Source organism: Rhipicephalus sanguineus, chromosome 1 (assembly GCF_013339695.2).
Source record: "Rhipicephalus sanguineus isolate Rsan-2018 chromosome 1, BIME_Rsan_1.4, whole genome shotgun sequence".
Lineage (NCBI taxonomy): Eukaryota > Metazoa > Arthropoda > Arachnida > Ixodida > Ixodidae > Rhipicephalus > Rhipicephalus sanguineus.
This window is the reverse complement of record NC_051176.1, coordinates 220,153,000-220,172,259: the sequence shown is the minus strand read 5'-3', so window position 1 is coordinate 220,172,259 and position 19,260 is coordinate 220,153,000. Positions and strand designations below refer to the sequence as shown.

Sequence of the window (19,260 nt, the reverse complement as noted above, 5' to 3'; positions counted from 1 at the left end):
ACTTTCCAGTCCCTAGGAAGCTGACCGGTACACAAAGACTGTCTGAAAATGTGAAATAATATTTGAGACGACGTGGGAATTGTATTTTTTAGTATCTTTGAATTGATATTATCTAGACCACTAGAAGTAGAAACTTTGAGGTTGTTGATTAGTTTAGTGATGCCCTCAATGTTAATATCTACGGGTGCCATGAAAGGGTAATCAAGTTCCGGAAACTCAGGAATGCTAGAATGATCTTCCCGTGTGAAAACAGAAGAAAAAAATCTGTTAAATGCACTTGCACACTGGTCTCTTGGGAGAGGTAATTGATTTTTGCCTTTCAAAGTAATATCTGTCACAGCAGAAGCTGGTGATAATTGTTGCCAAAATTTTCTGGGATTGCATTTTAATAATGAAGGTAGGTCATGTTTAAAATACTTGTCTTTAGCAGTGAATAACGCAGAAGTATAACTTTTAAGACATTCCTTATATGAATTCCAAGCAGAGGCACTACAAGCGTGCATCGCGGTCCTATACAGCCTTTTTTTTCGATTCCTCAAAGTTCGCAAATATTTGTTAAACCATGGGTTTCTCTTATCATTAGATATGGCAATTTCAGGGACGTATTTGTCGACTAATAAAGTAATCTCATCTCTAAACAATGACCAATTTTCATCGACGGTACGACTTGGCAATGAGGGCAAGAATGTGCTGTGATAGAATTCTTCCAAGTCAGAATTCATACAACTATAATTGGCCTTACTGTAGTCTCTAATCACTTTTTTAGTTTTACCCGAGACTTTGTATGTATATATATATATATATATATATATATATATATATATATATATATATATATATATATATATATATATATACACACTAGGAAACAAGCGGGTATACGTGCGAGACAGCAATATATGAGACACATGTGGCCGCTTATTTTTCACCTGTACACAGCATCCAAGCAAAAACATAATGCACCGATATGGTTGTTTCGGTCGCGGACAATGCACAGCGAAGAATTTGGCGCACATGATGTCGCATCGGAGCGGACATCCTGGCACATCGGCATACGCGAAATAGCAATGTGGGTCACTAAACATGGCGATGCCCACATCCTTGCTCTGGTCAGCAATGACATATAGGCAAATATTGTGGAAACTTTCCGTATAACTGTCCTAGACAACACGGTTCAATGACGCAAGGGAAGGATCGACTCTCTGCATAGAGGACTCTCTTCGGTTAAATTCCCAAGAGACATTTCGTGAGCCTCTACCAGATGTCCTTCTTACAGAGCAGTTCATACAATAAATTTAACGCGGTTTATTGCCATCACGTGTTTGCGGGGAACGAGGTGAAGGTGCCCCGCAGAAGCAGGAGAAAGGTGCTGTAGGCTGCAGAAGGCGAATACGGTCTTGCGAGATGTCTGACCTTTCGAAAACCTTGAGGAGAATTTGTCACCGATCAAAAGCGCAACGCACATGAGTGAACAATATGACGCACAAGATGGCGCACGAACAAGAGCCAGGTGGGACAGTACACAAGCCGACCTCGAAGGCTGCCTGCGCCTGTGTCATGGGTGGCTTGTCCCGGCGTCGTTACTCTCTCGATGCACGAGCCAAGCCAAGTCACCGAAAACGTCACTACGCATATGCGCGGCCGCGCCGAGTAGCAGCGCGCGTCATTTCTGAGGCGAAGTGTAGGTAGCAAAACTATGTCGCTCCAAAATCTTAGCAACCTGGAAACTGCGTGCACGGTTGCATGAGCACGCTGAAAAGTTGCTCAAGACGCGCTGACGAGCATGGGATCATTACGTCACGCGAAGGCAGCGCCACTTTATTGCACACTACTAACGCAGGCTTATATGTACATTTTATAGCGTTAGCTACACTGGCCTAGCCGAGCCAGTTTCGCGTGGCTCCTCAAGAGCCGAGCTGCGCATGCGCGAGGATCAGTGGTGTCACGCACCGGAGCCGGCAACTCCCGCGCACTCCGCCGCTGCCGCGCGCGACTCGCTGCCGCCGGTCTGCGCTTTCCAGAAAGACGTCGTAGCCGAGGTAGACATACTGGCGCCGGCGCGCGCGCAGCTATTCGCCTTCGCTGTGCAGTCGTCGTCTGACACTGCGCTGGAGCCGCTTGATAGCGCCTCTGACTGGCGTTTGCCAGTGTGTTTCAGCCATGGAAAAGGAGAGCGAAAATGCTGCTCAACGGCGCAGAAGAACGGAGAAGCTTAACTCATCGGATCCTGAAGTAGTTCCCTGGCAAAATAAATATACATGTGCCACATAATACGTACACCGTGTGCGTGTCATTGGAGCAGCAGCAAGCATGATAATCAAGCTAATCCTAGACAATCAGGAAAGCTAAGAATAATTAGCTGAACCTTGAACCTTTGCTAGCGCTACGTTATCTTGGCATAGCCGAGCTAAGCCACTGCAACATTTTTTTATGGAGTAATACGTTTTAATATAAAGAAACGAACAATATTTCACTACTAACAAAAAAGTCGTCGACCGCGTAAGCTATCATCGGTCACGTGGCCGGGTTCATTGGATCGTTCATGCTCTTGCCGCCAGAGGCACGACAGGTCATTTTTCGCGACTTTCAATTAAGAAATAAATATATAAATCCACCTCTCACGAAAAAAACAGGGTTGGTTTGTTGTCAATGCGACGGACAATCTTTCCATCAGTGGAGTCATCTCATTTCATGTTCTGGGCAGTTGTCGGTCCCTTTAATGACACACCACGTAGCCAAGGAGATCACGAGCTTTTATACAGCGGCGAATTTAAATTGTATAGCGCCGGGCTCATGTTCTCCCTTTACCCCACTCCCGTCCTACCCTGTTTCGTTTCTTTCATTAGGAGGCTGATCAGTCACCGAAAAAGCCCTCAAAGCGACGAAGCTTAGTGAACGCCCTATTATCAGCGAAAACGGCAAATAATGGCTCCTTCCAAGCAGCTTTCTTTTCTTTTTTTTCTCCTGTAAGCGAAGAAAAACCAATAACTGGCGATTAGTAAATGACAGGGACACATCAGTCACTGCCAGTCGGGTTCCCGGCATCAGTCTATTCAAGCGCGTTCGGCTGACTCGAACCATGTCCAGCAAAGCTTGAACAGCCTATTAGTGCTGAATAACTTCCCCGAAATCTTCACCCACCGTTAGCTATCTCAGAGGCGGTCCGCACAGTGGGCGGGCAACGCACATGCACAGAGCTAGAGGGCCTTTGAGTGCGTTCGTGCGTAACTATAGACTCCATGGGCTTGTTATTCCCATTTTGGTCTTTCAAATAAGTGTTTTTTTTTTTTGTCAGGCATCCATCTATCACTGTCATCGTCATTACAAGTCAGCAGCCATGCATCATAAGCGAACGTGCATTCAACGTCATCACGGCGTGTTGCGTACATGCAGGACAGTTTAGAGCGAGCTGTTATCGCGTAAAAAACAAAGCGGAGCCAGCGCACAAAGAATCGAGTGAGCGCCTCATAACGACACCGGCTTCGTGCAGCACGTACGCGGAACGTGAAGGGGCCTTTAAGAGGCAACACAACTCATAAAGCTGGCGAGATAGTTCCGGTCCCTCGCTGCTTAAACGCAACTCCTCGCGAACTCTAAAGCCCTGCGACGCCTGCGCTCGACGAGAATCCCTTAAGATCGCACGTTTCGCCCATATCCGGGCATTAGATGAAGGACGCGACGGAGGCACGCAGCTAGCGCACACCACTGAAGAAGACGACCGCAAGGAACAACGGCGGCGGCACGCATTCCGGTCACCCAAGAAACGCGACCGACAACGCATTAGCCGCGGTGGGAATCCGCCGTCGAGACGGGGACAGCGCGGCTCGAGCGCCGCCGGAATCACCCGGCTGAGCGTGGGGCTATGGCCCGCGAGGCACGTGCTCTCGAGCCCCCTAGAGCCTCACTTCCCCGCTCTATCCCGGCCCGGCCATGCAGCCCTTCTCAAAAATTTACGTCTCGCGGTGCCACCCGAGGAGCCTTTATTGCACGCCCGTATATGCAGGGAGACGCGTAGAAGGACGATCTGCTTCCAAACTCGCCTGAACCTTCTAGCGCTCTTTTTCACAGCTTTCGACGCCTTGCCTGGTATCACAGCGCGGATCTATAGTGGACTGGATGACCTTCCACTGCCTGCTATGTTCGCATTGCCACCTACATATGCCAACAACATGCCCAGTCTGGCGATCAAAATAACCGCCCGAAGATCAATGCGCACAACGACGAGCTTTGGGAATCTCGGAGTTCGTTGCTTAATGTATCATATCTGTGGCTATCGTAGCTGAGAGCGACGTCGTTTTCGACGATGTGAAACAACGTTATTTTGCCGACATACTACGCACCAGTGAATATTTGCTGTTGAAGCTGTTTTGCCTTCACAAGAGAGACATGCTTTTGAAGTCATTTCTTTTGGCATTCCAATGGCCGCCTCAAGACAACAAAATACACGCATGATCATACGGCGTACGGCCATTACGTGTAGCGCCCGGTTACACATAATCCCAGATCCAGGAAACTTGCGTATCGTGTAATTGGACAACGTCCGATTTCACTTACTCTCAAGGTATTTCTGCTATACTTTCTCATAGCTCCGTGAAAAGCGCTCGCCTGAGCTTTTTACATGTTGAGCAACCATCCCATGTCATAAAAGGGAGATCGAGGACTTTGTTTCCGGCAGCCATACGCATGCAAAACAATAAAAGCGTTATGTATATGTATAATCAACAGATTTCTCTAGCAGCCTATTACGACGTTGTGCGGTCCCCAGACAATGCGGCCACGTCGTTTCTTTCTTTTGATCAATCAGTTTAACTCTACATCTCCTTTCTGATGCGTGGTAGTCTACAGGAGCTTGCTCTGGTTACTTAATTCGGTTTGTTAGCTTAAAATTAGGTGATCATAGTAGCGGTCAATGGTGACCGGTGCAGGCAGCACAAAACTATCCTCCAAAAAGAAGTGGTTTTTTGCATTAAACCGGGTTTACGCAAACGCAAACAAAGCGTGCAAGCGCCGAAGACACCGTGCAGATGTCTGCCTTGGGTTAACAAAAGCTACACATTTTCTTCCACTTGTAGTTTCCGCGTATTTCATTAATGACTTGATTAGTGAAAATGTGTGGTTCGTCGTTAATAAACAGAGCAGTTTAACCCAAAAAAAAATTAGGTCTACTTCATTTCCTCTTTTGTTTGCGCTATTCTATGTAGCCTAAACACTCCTTCAACTTCATATGGTCTTTGCTATAAATTCGGCCCGTCGGTTCCCCATATTCTCATCGCTTGTTGGACAACACCAGCATTTTTCACGTGGGTTGGGGGAGGCTGGCAGGAAGGAGGGGCTGAACAGCTGTGACAAGACACGTCATTCAGTGGAGCAGGGGCACCTGTGTAGAAACTGCCTATCGGTGACCTCTCTGGCATCACAAGGGGTGCGGGAAAGTTGCAGGGAGAGTGGGGAGGGGGATGTAAAGAGATTTTACTTTAGCATAAAAGGATTTGATAAGGACAGTTGGCTTCCGTCTTCAAAGATGGTTAACGTGCTGGGTGCACAGTCTGTTATCTTTTGATCCACGGAGTGTAACACATTGATAATACACTCGTTAGAATGCTGTCATATTGCGCAGCACAAACATACTTCAAACACATTGTAGTTGTCCAAATCGTCATAACGTATTGCAGCAGCTCGCATTTTTTGCTCTGTGCTCGGATTGCGTAACGCAGCTTGTAATGCGTAAGCGGTAATAAGTTTATCAACAACTACAACCGTAAAACTTTAGGAAATCATCGAAAACTCCTTGCGCTATGGATGCAACGCGGGTTTGTTGGAAGTGAGATTGCAACCCGCATACGCGAGGCGCGATTGCGACCTGAACGCAAAGCCTGGACCTCTGTGTCATCTTGACGTGATTGGGCATGAGTGCAGCAATTCTATGGAGCAGATGCAGGAGAAATGCTGCATCAGTACTTTTGTTGTGAAACAAAGTATTTGTATAAAAAAACACGAGTGAGAAGTAGCAAGCGAAATCACGAAGTTTCTTTTTTTCCCATAAGTGGTACCGCACGCGCACTTCGGAACTAATGGCCGAAAAACAAAAAAAAGTAAGTCACCCAATCGGTCGAGCAGACTACATTTAAAATAAAACGTAGTAATAGGTTACAATAACGTATAAAAAAAAGAAAAAAAATTGCGTCCGCGACAGGACTCGAACCTGCAATCTTCTGATCCGAAGTCAGACGCCTTATCCATTAGGCCACGCGGACGAACACGCCACGCGAGGGCTAACTTACAGTGCTATGCTTTATAACTAGGGTTCATAGTTTGCGGGTTTTATTCAAACATTCTGTCTACACTTGCTTTCATTTCCACCCAAAAAAAATTAATCTGTTCATTCATATGTGGTTTCGAAGTGAGTGGGGGGGGGGGGGGGGGGGGGGGGGGGGGGGGGGGGGGGGGGGGCTCGATTGAGTTTTGATTGAGCTTTGACTAGCTTTTTTTTAGGTGTATAATTTGCGCACGTGTCGCAAAATTTTTAGCGGCTATCTTTAATGACACGGAAATGTGCTGCGCGAATACACATCCTCCTCCTAAAACACTGCAAAACAAAGTTTCGCCAAGATCCACGAAGCGCCATGCTTATGTTGGAATTTTCAAAAACGCGTTCAATATTTGTTCGTACAAACATGATGAGTTATTTATTTATTTATTTATTTATTTATTTATTTACCTTTATATTCTGAGGGCGTTACAGAAAGGGGGGGGGGGCAGAATGAAAACAGCAGGTATTGATAACAGAAATACAAAATAAAACAAATACAAATGCCATTAAGCAGGACGAAACAAACTGTTCATAGCTGGTATGATGCGCTTGGATTCCTGGGTGCGGCTATGTATGTGTACAAGCACATGGTCTGTTCTGCGAATGAATCAACATGACATCTGCGCATGAATCTGCGCATGAATCAACAGGATAAGTGCACGGTGGTATGTGAGGTGGATCGGAAAGCAGTTCGTGTTCGAGGTGCTTACTATAATATATTTGCTGAAATAAAGTACGCAAGAGCCGTGCAAGGTTTCTTTTTTTCCCTTTTTTTTAATTGCGAATAGCATTTCTTTCGCTATAGCACGACGGATTCCGGGTGGGTGGACGATCGACCTTTCGTTGTGACGTCACCGAAACAATTACAGACGCACGGTGACGTCAGCGTAGCGCACATCTACACCGGATGAGCGTAAATAAGCATAAATTAAAATGTTCAAAACGCTCCAACGGCGGCATTTGAAATATGGGCCTCTAAAACCGTATACTCTAACCACTCCGCCACAGGCACTTGCCTCATTAGCAGTAATAGAAGGCATTTTAAGAATGTCCCGCATGCAAGCAAGCGCGTTCAGACGCTCGACGCGTGCTCCACAACGCCGATGGCTTCCTCTAGAGGTTCCTCTGGGCGAGCCAGCGCGCTGAGACGCTTGGCACGATTTAACAACGTCAATTTCTGTCAATTTCGCTTGTAAATTCTTTTTTTCTGGGTATGGGGAGAGACGGGAAGTGGAATTCACGGGCTACAATTCGTAAATCTCAATGTGTGCCGTACAGTAAATACTTAGAAAAGTAATTAATGTTCTTCCTTATTAGTCGATTTTAGAATCGGATTCCTCGCGCATTTACATGTTCCCCGCTTTCAGTTGTAGAGCTCAGCGACCGCACATGTGTTATCTGTCACAGGAGATTGTGAAGATACTCTGCACTCTCTAAAGAGAAAATAGTATAATCAAGTTCTGTGCCGCATCCGATTTTCCCCCTTTACGAGTATTCAACAAATCAGTTTGTTGTTATTATATTGGTTTAATAGGGCTCTTTACCTTTTAAATGATTGTTGTGCCACAACTATCACGAATAAACTTACTCCATTGCCGGCATCCTCCCTCGGATTCTTTTCCAGCAGGGATTTCACCTCTATCGAGTGCAATCGCGTTTAAAATTTTCAAGGAAATCTAGCGACTTTTCTTGTGGGATGCACATTTTTATAACTTCCAAAATCTCCAGAATAATATAATGAGCTATATTGTAATGGGCCCTTTTGTTATATATGAATGCCACAAGCAAATTGTTTCAAGGGCATAATTACGGTGTTGTTAAGACAATAACGGCCCACACCTTCAAGGATCGATGAACACCTAGGTTGATCTCGTGACTGCGCCGGGTAAAGACCGTGATTCTCCTTCACGGCTCTCCTATGCATCGTCTCGCGGACGCAGCTACCCAGTTAACTTGAAAGGTATGCTAACGTCTGTAATGGGGCTATATGCAAAGATGCATTGTAGAACCCCGCTGTTGCGTTCCCGGGTGCTGCGTTTTCCCGGCTGTTACGTCGTTCTCGGACGGCCCCGGTATAGCTCCCATAGGATCCAATGTATTGGAAACCCCGCTGTTACGTCGCAACTGCGGGACCGTTCCCGTATGATACGTCGCGAAGTGCGCTCGATCCGGTCGAGCGACCACGGAAGAGAGCGGCCATGTTGACTTTTCACGCAGTTTGGCCTGCCTTGACCGTAAGATTAGCCGCATGACCGGCGCAAACGACTCGCATAACGTACTTTCGATTGCCACAAACAAAAACATAGCCTTCCAAATTCGTATTGCAATGATGACATGTATGACGTAATTGGTTTTAAGCTTGTTTTTAGCGCTCGCGAAAGTAATGCCTTCTAGATCGGCGTTTGTTTCACTGGCGTGGACTCATCATCACTATTTGTCGGAGCAGTTCGCGTGGTTCGCGGTCGGACTTGTAGCGCTGGTCGTGTTGCGTGGGCTTAGTTCTTAGACGCTTACAACTGTTGGTGCCAAAAGAACCGCATAAGTTGATTACACTGCTGTGAATGACACCTTTCTCAGCTTCGTTTTTCTATCCGTCGACTAGATCGTGGCTGAGCGCACCAATGCGTGCACCAGTGACGAAGTTTAGGAGCAGGTGGAGCATGGGTCATTTTCTTCTACGATCGCTTTCGGGGGTACTTTCACTTTCGCGAGGCAATCGACTATCTACGACGAGCCACGGTGGTCCGACACCATGCCAACAGTGCTGCATTATCGCTCGGAAACACCGACGCATCCGTTCACAATCTCGCGAAGGTATCGCCAAAAGTGATCGCTTGTCAAGTGTCGGCAGTGCTGGCACTGGATTTATTGAAACGATACGATACTGCAGGTGCTCGAAAAACTCTTCGTGCTGCTCGGGTATGAGTAAATGAACCAGGCAACGTTTTTTTTTTCAAGCGTAAGCACACAAACAGAAATCTGTACCACTAAATATTTTTTTTAGTTTTTCCTGTTTCTCGGCTCTTGCGTTTCCCGGCTCTTACGTTTATTTCTTTCGGTCCCTTCAAAAAACGTATCAGCGGCTTCTACTGTATTACAGTCAGTCGCGAATACTTCCATTTGAGGTGGACCAAGCTGTCACGTCATTAATCACTGAAGTGCAGGTCGCGAAGCCCATTTCTGGTTGGGAGGTGTAGAATATGTAACGCTGTCCACTGCAGGTGACGAAAAATGCCTCTGCGTTTCGCAAGCCCCCTCTCACTCCAACGGAGGACAGAATGCGTTCACGCGTGGCTTTTGAGAGCTGCAGCTTGGAATGCTGAGCCCACTGTTTTCAGACAGGATTAATCTGGTGCGTCGACACTTCTACGACCTCGACGGAGTGTGAGATTTCTAACTGTCGAGATAACCCGCATGCAGTCACAATTCTGCAAACATACGACGGGTGCTTGCGGGGATTAGCTGATTCGCTAAAGATTTTCAAAGCTGAACTTAGAACACGATACATAATTATATTTCAATTGCGGGTGATCTCTTTAAGATCAACTAGTTCGTTACGTAATCATCGTTGCTCCTGTCGATGTCGAAGCTCCTTAAGTAGGCCCTCAGCAACCGCAACATTTGCCAGGGCACAAAATTATTCATTAATGGCACTTTAGATGTAGTTCTCAAAGTGTCGAAGCACATCGAAATCAAAGTAAACGGTAATCTTCCTAAGGTAATTGTACAATTACATTACACTAAATATAAAGACCTCGTGAAGCAGATTCTGTTGCGTAAATTACGTTCGCAAATCACGTACGATATAAAACCGATGGGCAAGTACTCACTGCTTTGTCATTGTTTAGGTCTAAAGCGAAACCTGCAAGCGAGAAGAGGATCAAGTTGTCCGGTGAGCACAAATCGGCTCCTGCGCAAGCGTTCTACCGGTATCACTACTTTTCACACAGGGGACACTACTACTGGTGAAGTTAGAAAGCCCGTTATGGCGTGTTCTTTACCTATGGATGTGCAGAACGTCGTCTATAACACTGTAGTTAATAGAAGATACTGATTCAAGTGAAATAGATAATATTCTCATTGGGGACAACGGTCATGTGTGCAAAGCGACGAAAAGAACTGAGACCCTGACTGTAATCATACTTCTATCGCGAATATATTTACACGGAATATAGAGTCGAGAATCCCTAGATGAGTGGCGTAAGACATAAGCGGAAGAGCAAGGCATATATGCAAATGTTCGAAAGCGAGCGTTCTATCGGAAACATCATAACTTTTGTTATTCGCGCAATTTTTTCAGAAATTTCTTTTTCTTGTTTTCGCCCTTTCTCTCGTGTTCTCTAATGAGTGCATTAAAAGGTAACTTCATGCATTAGTAGTGGCCACCTTCACCGACCGCCTCTTCTCTTTCTCTTCACCGACCGCCTAACGGTGGCCCCCTACAAATTTAAGGGGCGGTTACACCAAAGTTTGGGTAACCGCAATAGAGAGATAGTAATGTCCGTCTTTGGCGTTCTTCAATGTAGTAAAATGCGTGAATCAAACGCGCGAGCAATCGTCGTTTTCTTCGCTGTTCTTACGCATTTGCACAGACGTTTCTTTCTCCCGCTATTTTGAAACGTCGTGTAACGCTGAAAACGACACGAGCTGTTCATTCACAACCGTTTGCGAATCCACTCTCTTTAGTCGCCGTCCCATAAAAGCTCCGTCTAAAACGCTCCTTCTGACTTTTGTCTTGTAGCAATCTGTCGTCTCAAAAGGCTCTTATTACTCAAAATGCACGGAGCCGCACAGCATCTGCTTTTCTCCGACGATTTCCGAAAGAAGCAATTTTCCAGGCGAGGCAAGGCTAGGGAACGCGCGATGCATTTCCTGTGTACGGGAAAGTATACATGAGCTCCCGTTCTAGCATGGTCACGTCAAGTTAAGTCAGAAGCTGGACACGTGAGGCTGTGCCTGCGAATGAGCGGTAAGCTCGCTGGCGCGAAACATGTGCTACTGAAAAATGCGCCCTTCTCTCACTGGACTGAGCGTTGCGGTGCTGCTGTACAAGCACGCGACGTTTAAGCGCATGGTGTGAACACAACTTCCGACAAGCTTCAGCGGATTCTTTTTATTTTTGTTTGTTTTTCTCTTCCTTTATTCCCTAGGCCCCTTTATTTTCCATGTGCGTCAGAGCGATGACGTTGTAATGACATTCTTTCCGTTTTCTCCTGACACTGGAAGTCCGCGAGAAACCTAGCCATAAATTGCAGCTTCTGGGATAAAAAAAAAAGGACAAGCAGACAAGGAAAGAAGCAGCCAGCACGTGCAGTGAAGAAAGACATATTCCCGCCGCCGTCGGAAGACGCAGGGGAAGAACGGCGGCACGCGACTGCGTGCGGAGTCTGGGACCGGCGGCACGCACCGGCGTGGCGCGCCAAAATGCGCTACCTGTGACTAGTCTTAGAGGGAAGCAAAAGACCTTAATGGAAAAATCAATAGAACGCCCCTTGCCCACCTTCATATCTTCCCTCCTTCCTAAGTGCAAGGAACGCACGATCAGGGAGTCTTGAGAGGCGCAGCACGGTTGGATGCATGGCGCGGTAGCTGCGCCGACAGCAGGTGCGTATTTAGTTGTCTGGCGTGGCGCTTGCCGCTCGTCTGGCCGGCGTCCAAACTGGCCCCGTATGACAATAAAAAAAAAGGAAAAAAAGAACGGCTACGCAAAAAAATGGCGTTGTTGGGGAGTTTTAGAGTATACACGGTCACTAGATTGTCATTTTGTGCCGAACTCTGGATACAAGCTTTCGGTACGCTGCTATGGCGCTATTCTGGCGCCATAGCAGCGTAGCAGCTATTGTGGCGCTATACTAAACATATTGTCCGTTTCAGCATGCCCTGATTGGCTCTACCTCGAGAGTCAAGGGATCGGCACAAGTCGTGAGCACCAACTCCGATCTCTATCCATTCAGTACACGCTGAAATGGACAGTCCACTTTCTAGACCCTTAGAAAGTGCGGTTATCTAGCTGCCCAGACATGATTCATGTTGTGTTGTCAAGCACGTACCCACAAAAACGCACGCACACACACACATACACACACGCGCGTGCGCTTTACTTCTGACAACAGATGCGGTCACCGACGTCGCGATCAGCTTATGAAAAACAGCGTCTTAGCTAAAATTGTACCGTCAACTTATAGTTTCGTGCCCTGACTTACGCTCATTATGTAATCAAAGGAGGTTATTGGCGACGCCAGAGCTAAGGCCTACTGTTTATGCGCTAAGGTTGGGCCTTTGTCCTGGGCTTCTGAGTGCATGTCCTGATGCACAATATTTCCAATTCTCTAGGTGTCACAGCGAAGACGTTCCTTGTATAAGAAACCAAAATGCCCCTATCACTGCATGGAACGCAATAGTGCCCTTCAACTATATATGCTGCAAGAAACGCTTCTTTCGAGCTCACCGGCATGTTCCACTGGAACCACTTCTGCAAGGTGGGGCCAGTAAGGAGGCAGGACTTTTCAAACCCTTTTCACCCACAAGCTAATGCGATGCGGGCAAGTGGATATCTACAAGAACTCGCAACCAAACGGGGCTGCATATGTCGTGCATTCAAAAAGAAAAAAAAAAGATAGCAACTTTTTACGTTAGTGCTGTTTCTGAATTTATTTATTATGGAGAAAGCAAATGTTTGATCAACGAAGGAGCTGCAGTAAGCGGAGCTCCCGGTTTACTTCGCCTGGAAGAGGAACAGCGTTCGCTGGGTAGCACACTCCACTGAAAGCACCACGAACATTTGTGCCCGTCTGAGTTCCACGACTGGCACGCCCAACCAACGCAGCGCGAAAACTTCCGAAACCCAGAGGCAGCCTGAGTCCTCACCAATACGAGGCAGGCTCCCATTAGATAATGCGGCTCTGGTGTACAGGGCCACCTCCTAAGCCACATACCAGCACTCCAGATTACCGACCAGACGAAGCGAAGCGCCCGCCTACCACTTTAGCGCTCGCTTCGAGGGGCCCAAACGCAGGCTTCTTAAGTGTCCACTTTTTCGCCTTTTTCTGCCGCGTCCCCTAGCCGACTACACCATAAAAGCCTACCATAAAGTTACGAAAGGGTATTCGCGTTAGTCCACATCACGCAGAGCCGCGGGACATCATGAATTGAGCTACTAATCCGGTCATAAACTTCACCTCTACGCGTGTTCTGTAAGTCTGGAACATATATGCCGAGCAGGGTAGTGAAAGAAGTAGTTAGATGATAATTAGGTCATGGCTTAAGTTTATTTTTAATTCTATTCAGTGGAGTTAGCAAAAATATCGCAGTTATTCTTTAACCGTTAAAATCACTGCAACACGAAGCAAAAAATTGTATGTACAAGGGAAGCCATCACCCGTCATGTTTTGTAAGATTGTTCGGGTGGCCGTGCAGCCAGGGGCGGGAGCCGCGGGCACATACCTACTAAACTAAGGCCTGCGACCCTAGAGGGGTGGCTGACGGACTCCTCCCCAGACATCATGATGGCGCTACTCGAACACCTCAAAGTTCTAGGCCTGTCTGATGACTAGGATTTGCTTCTTTTAGTGGACCCGAACTGGGGTTCGTTTACTTTATTTTTTTATAGTAAAGTTGTTCTCTCTCTGTGCTAGGGAGTTCAATCCGCCAAATCTGGCTTAACTTTTGTTACATACGATTAGCGCCAAATAAATGCCGGTGGAATTCGTTATACACCATCCGTACGGTTTTGATAGTAACAGGAGATTGCTGTCCCTAGACTTCTTCGTGGAGCAGAAAATGGATACAACACAACACCGGCTGATTAAGCCACCAGACATCGAAGAAAAAAACGTTCTCGAACGCAAATGGAAGCCAAACAACAAGTTCGTCGTCTACGAGTCTATTCAAACTCAAATGCAGTTCGGGTCACTTTAGACTGAAGCTGATTACGTTAGAGCGCAGACATAAATAAAATAAAAGGATCTTGAAACCAAACCGAAAGGAATCCGCCAGTGTCTGCTCCGGGCAATTTCCCAGTGGCTCGTTTTCAGCTTCCAGGGGGGTGCTTGGTCGTAAACGGCAAACCTTTCACGCTAACCCAATAAGGGAGTCCGCACACAGTAGTGCTGCAAGGTACGCGTGAGGTACACAACAACGTGCGCACGCGTATAGGCAGCTGCCTCAGGAAAAAAGGAGAGAGAGAGAACTTGATTAGGTTCAGACAGAATAGTACACAACGGCGGTGATTTTTTTTTTCGACCGTTCGCCCACGTGGGTGCACACTTGTGGTACGCCATGGTCGGTACAGTATACCTAAAGAAAACCGGAATGAGATCCCATATTTCGATCTAGGGAGCGTTCAAGGTAGGTAGTAGAAGATCAAATTGTCATTAACTTGAGCTTCGGTTCACCAGTTCGCCGGCCAGGAAATCTTCCTAACGTTCTTTCCAGCGCATTATTTCTCGGTACATTAGGTTGGGGAAAAAAACAAGGAAATTCTGCCTAGATATCACAGTGCGCTCGCTTTCACGTTGCCTCCACAGATTCCTTATATATATATGCGGCGGTCAGTAACTACGTAGTCATGGTGACAAGAGTTTGACTAAGAGCGTCACGGCGTCAAAGACGGAAAGACTGCGTACACCGTGCCCCTTGTCGCCACCCTCCGGGTGCGGTGTCCACATTTGTGGGGGAAACCATGTTTTTGTTTTACTTTTTATTTATTTATTTTTATTTATTTTATTTTTTGTTGCAAGTTCTGCCTACCGGTGGTGAAGAAAAAGGAGCATTCAGCTTTGGACGAATCGAACCTCCTGCATATTCAATGTGTCTTCATTTAAGTTCAATATGCCGCGCATTGCTACTGGCGATCACCATGCTGAAGGCACCGCCATGTTCGACAAGTCATTCGACGTGCCGCGTTCCGACAACTACGGGAAAAGTTCACTTTTATTTTATCAGAATTAATGAAACCGATAATAAAGAGTGCATGTGACTTCATTCGAGCCCGGTATTTTATTCTTTATATGAAAAATACGATATGACTGATTGAAAAAAAGACATGTGTGAAGCCATAAAAAACATATATCTGTGAAAAGACATATATCTGTGAAGCGGCTGCTTGCGCAGGCAGTTGAAAAAAATGAAAAATAAAGGAAAAAGACAGAACGGGATAATCATTGGCAGTACGTGTATACGAATAATCGAAGGACCTTCGAGCTCACGACTCAGTCCTGTCGGGTGGTGGGCACTGAAACAGATTCTGACCTCGACAAGAATGCCTATATGCAATAATTGTTGAATGTATGCAATAATTGTTTCTTTAATCGTAGTGGTCTCGGTGGTAGCGGAATGGCAACGATGGAAATCAAAAAAGGTGCTCTGCGACGTAATCCCGGAATGTACATGCGTTTCAACTGATTACAAAGTGATTTGTATATACAGAGCCATATTAACATGTACTGTCGGCGTCAGAAGCTTAGAGACTGCTGAGTATGATAAAACTTTGAATTTCTCAGCAATCTGTGACTGTATTCGGTCGAACTGCACAGTACATGTTGGTAGCGCGTTTTAGACAAGGACGCTAATCTAAATTCAAGGCTGCCTGACGAGGTAGCGCGAATATTCAGCTTTTTTTCTTGCGTCTCGTGGTCCCCAAAATTTTCACGCTGACTGTACGCGTGGCGTTTCAACACCCACCTTCTGGTGACATGGGTGTCTTCTTGGAACTGAGTAAAAACTAGAACTGAGGAAATATTATTGCGGAAATATTAGAATACACAACATTTCATCGCTATAATACTTCAATAGATGTTGACTTTGACACAAACGTTCTGAACGATAATTCGCCCTCCCTTGAATTCCTTAACTTTACCATAACGTGATTATCGGAGGGAATACAAGCAAACGCAATCTTTCAGTTGAATGTAATTGCCAAACCAGGGCAAATTTATATAGACAGAAAACGTATGACTTTCGTTTCATTGTCAAAACCTCGAAAAGGAAAAAAAAATCTATTTTAACGAACAAATGAAGAGAATAAAATTCAAAACTTCAACATGCGAGGCTCGCTCCGAAGGGTGTATTTTTTAGCCACCAACGCGGGCCTAGAAGAAGAGCTATTGTTTGTGAAAAACAATTTCAATTTTGTTTTTGCGTGTGTGATAAACTTGAACAGCTTTGATGTAGCACAAGGCGACACACGGACACGAGAAGATACATATGGACGCCACACAGCACAGTGCCTTCTCGTGTCCGCGTGTCGCTTTGCGCTACATCAAAGCTGTCATAATGATACACCAACAAGCAAACATTGCAACCCTCGTCGTGTGTGATAAGCCTGTCGAGGCCGTATTGCGGCACTTAACCCACTGATTTGTGCGGCCTCAGTGGGTTTGCCTTGTCTACTTCGGACGTTTGGCGACCAACGCATTATTAAAATTTTCTTTCGTTGTGTTGGATGCCTGTCAAGCATCGTCCTTACTAAATGACTGCGAGTGCCTATAATAATAATTACTGGGACATATCGCTAAATTGACTCTTCTCAAGCATAGGCCATTATTAAGTATGTATCGCGGGCGGCATTTTCACATATCGCGCAAGTTTAGTTGCCCGTATACGACGTAGTACAATGCAAGTCAAATACAAGCACTGAGCTTATCTGCCGCAGTTAAATCTCAAAAATTTATCACTTACAGAGATAACAATTGATATTACAAGATCTTTTCGGAGTCGATCGCCAGTATACAGCAATATAAAGCAAAGAAGCTAAACCACGTGCCTGACGAATTAGAAACGAAAACGTTGCAAGAAACTAAAAGAAAAAGGAAGAAACCGAAGAGATGTTGAGACGATCTGGGCATGAAATGCATCCGGTATTCCAAACTCTCCTCGGGACAGCGCTTGTTCATGGCCGAGAGAACAGCGCCTCTAAACACGCGACTACGAACGTGTCCGCGTCGAGTGGCGGCAGGCGGCGAGCATATCGGCACCGCTACCCGCAGTAAAGCAGACGGCGTCGCGCCAGGAGCCTTCGATCACAGCGAAAAGGTGAGGACAGTGTTGTGGCTGGCCGTTACCATAGCGGCAAGCAGAGCTGCCGCCGCCGCCGCCACCACCACCACCTGCTGTAACCCACATTGCCGCCGGCCTGTACACATAAGCCTCGGCGGCTCGGCCATGGCCAGGAGTTGGCACCCGTCCGTCCTTCGTCCCGCTTTCGCGCTCCGCTGCTTTTTGTCTGCACTTCGCCGCTTTACCTTGTCCATGCGCCTGTCCTCTTACGCACCCCCGTCGTCTCTGCCTTGATTGCACAGTCCCCTGACGGCACTATCTTCCAGATTTCGATTCCAGCGCTGTCTCGTCTTTCCGCCACTGCCACCTGACAGGCCTTCTGTGCGCCGGCCCTCGATGACATCACGTCTATCAGCTTGGCTTTTGTGTCAACAACTTTCTCATTTCTCTTTCGCCTCCGCGCACCTTTCCTTCGCCATTGTTTGACCCACGGCGACGTATATCTGTGAGCGCCGATCGAGCCGTACGATGAATGAGAACTCGTTTCGCTGCATTGGTGACGGCAGGAATAAATGATCTTTAGAATTCTCAGTTATTTGGAAGCTGGAGATACTTATAAAACCATGTCGTCCCTGTGCTGCACACACTCGCCGTTAGTATTTCTACTTCTTGTCTCAGTCCATGTACGTTTTTTACACCGTTCCTTTTATTTAGCTCATTTACCTAGTGAGAAAAGTTGTAAAGGTACATGTTGCGTGCCAAGTTTTTTCTTCTTTTTCAAACGCATCTTGTCAATGGCCAGCAAAGCTGTCGTGAATTCCTCTCAAGTAGCGCTCCTAACATTAGTGGGCGGTGTTAAAACGAGAACTTTTGAACTCACCGAACGCGAGGCTATTTTGTTTTTTTTTTAATTTTATCTTTATTTCAATAACCAAGTGAAAGAGGGTAGCCGTCACCAAGAAATGGCAACAACTTCTTCATTTCTGTTTATTTCAATAAAAAAAATTCAGGAGCCCTCGCCTTACCGGGAAAAGAGGGGCCCTGGAAGTTTGGCGTCTGCGTGCCTGGCCTACTGCCCCTCCTTCTTTCTTTCTCTCTTTCTTTCACATTGCGCAATGCTCCCTCCTAACTGTTTCCTTCGTCATACTTTAATAGGTGTTGACTTTGACACAAACCTTCTCAACGATAATTTGCCCTCGTTTGAATTCCTTAACTTTACGATAACGTGATTATCGGAGGGAATACAAGCAAACGCAATCTTTCGGTTGAATGTTATTGCCAAACCAGGGCAAACGTATATACATAGAAAACGTATGGCTTTCGTTCGATTGTCAGAACCTCGAAAAGGAAGAGAAATCTATTTTAACGAACGAATGAAAAGAATAAAATTCAAAACTTCAACATGCGAGGCTCGCACCGAAGGGTGTATTTTTTGAGTCACCAACGCGGGCCTAGAAGATCGCCTGTATACAGCAATATAACGCGAAGAAGCTAAACCACAGGCCTGACGAATTAGAAACGAAAACGTTGCAAGAAACTAAAAAAAAAGAAACCGAAGACATCTTGAGACGATCTGGACATGAAATGCATCCGGTATTCGAAACTCTCCTCGGGACAGCTGGAATGGATAACAGCTGGAAACCACTATCATACTTAGCGGAGCTATATCCACGGGCTTAGCAAGGCAACACTTCAGTTGCTACAGGCAACAGCGACGGTCATACGTCGAAATGAAAGGTGGCAATGTGAAATGACAAGTCACCTCGATGAAAGCTGAGATTGCCACATCAGAAACGGCTCATCGCCGACAAGCCCATGACATGGAGAGCATCAGTTATTGTAAAACGGAGCACGCAAACACGCACGTGACCGGCGCACCTTCGAGGGCCGCATTTCTGTATGCTCGCCGGTGCCGGGCTTTTCGCGTATGACGCCGAAATCTGTGAGTTATATAA

The 19,260-nt window shown here is 46.3% G+C and overlaps 1 protein-coding gene and 1 non-coding gene across 2 annotated transcripts in view; both read right to left on the bottom strand.

The window, feature by feature from the left end:
• The window catches only part of LOC119381606 (uncharacterized), a 417,646-nt gene that overhangs the window by 338,035 nt on the left and 60,351 nt on the right, over positions 1–19,260 (bottom strand). The gene's annotated exons all lie outside the window — the stretch shown is intronic.
• Positions 6,182–6,254, bottom strand: Trnar-ucg (transfer RNA arginine (anticodon UCG)). The gene has a single exon. It is a non-coding gene; the product is annotated as a tRNA-Arg (tRNA).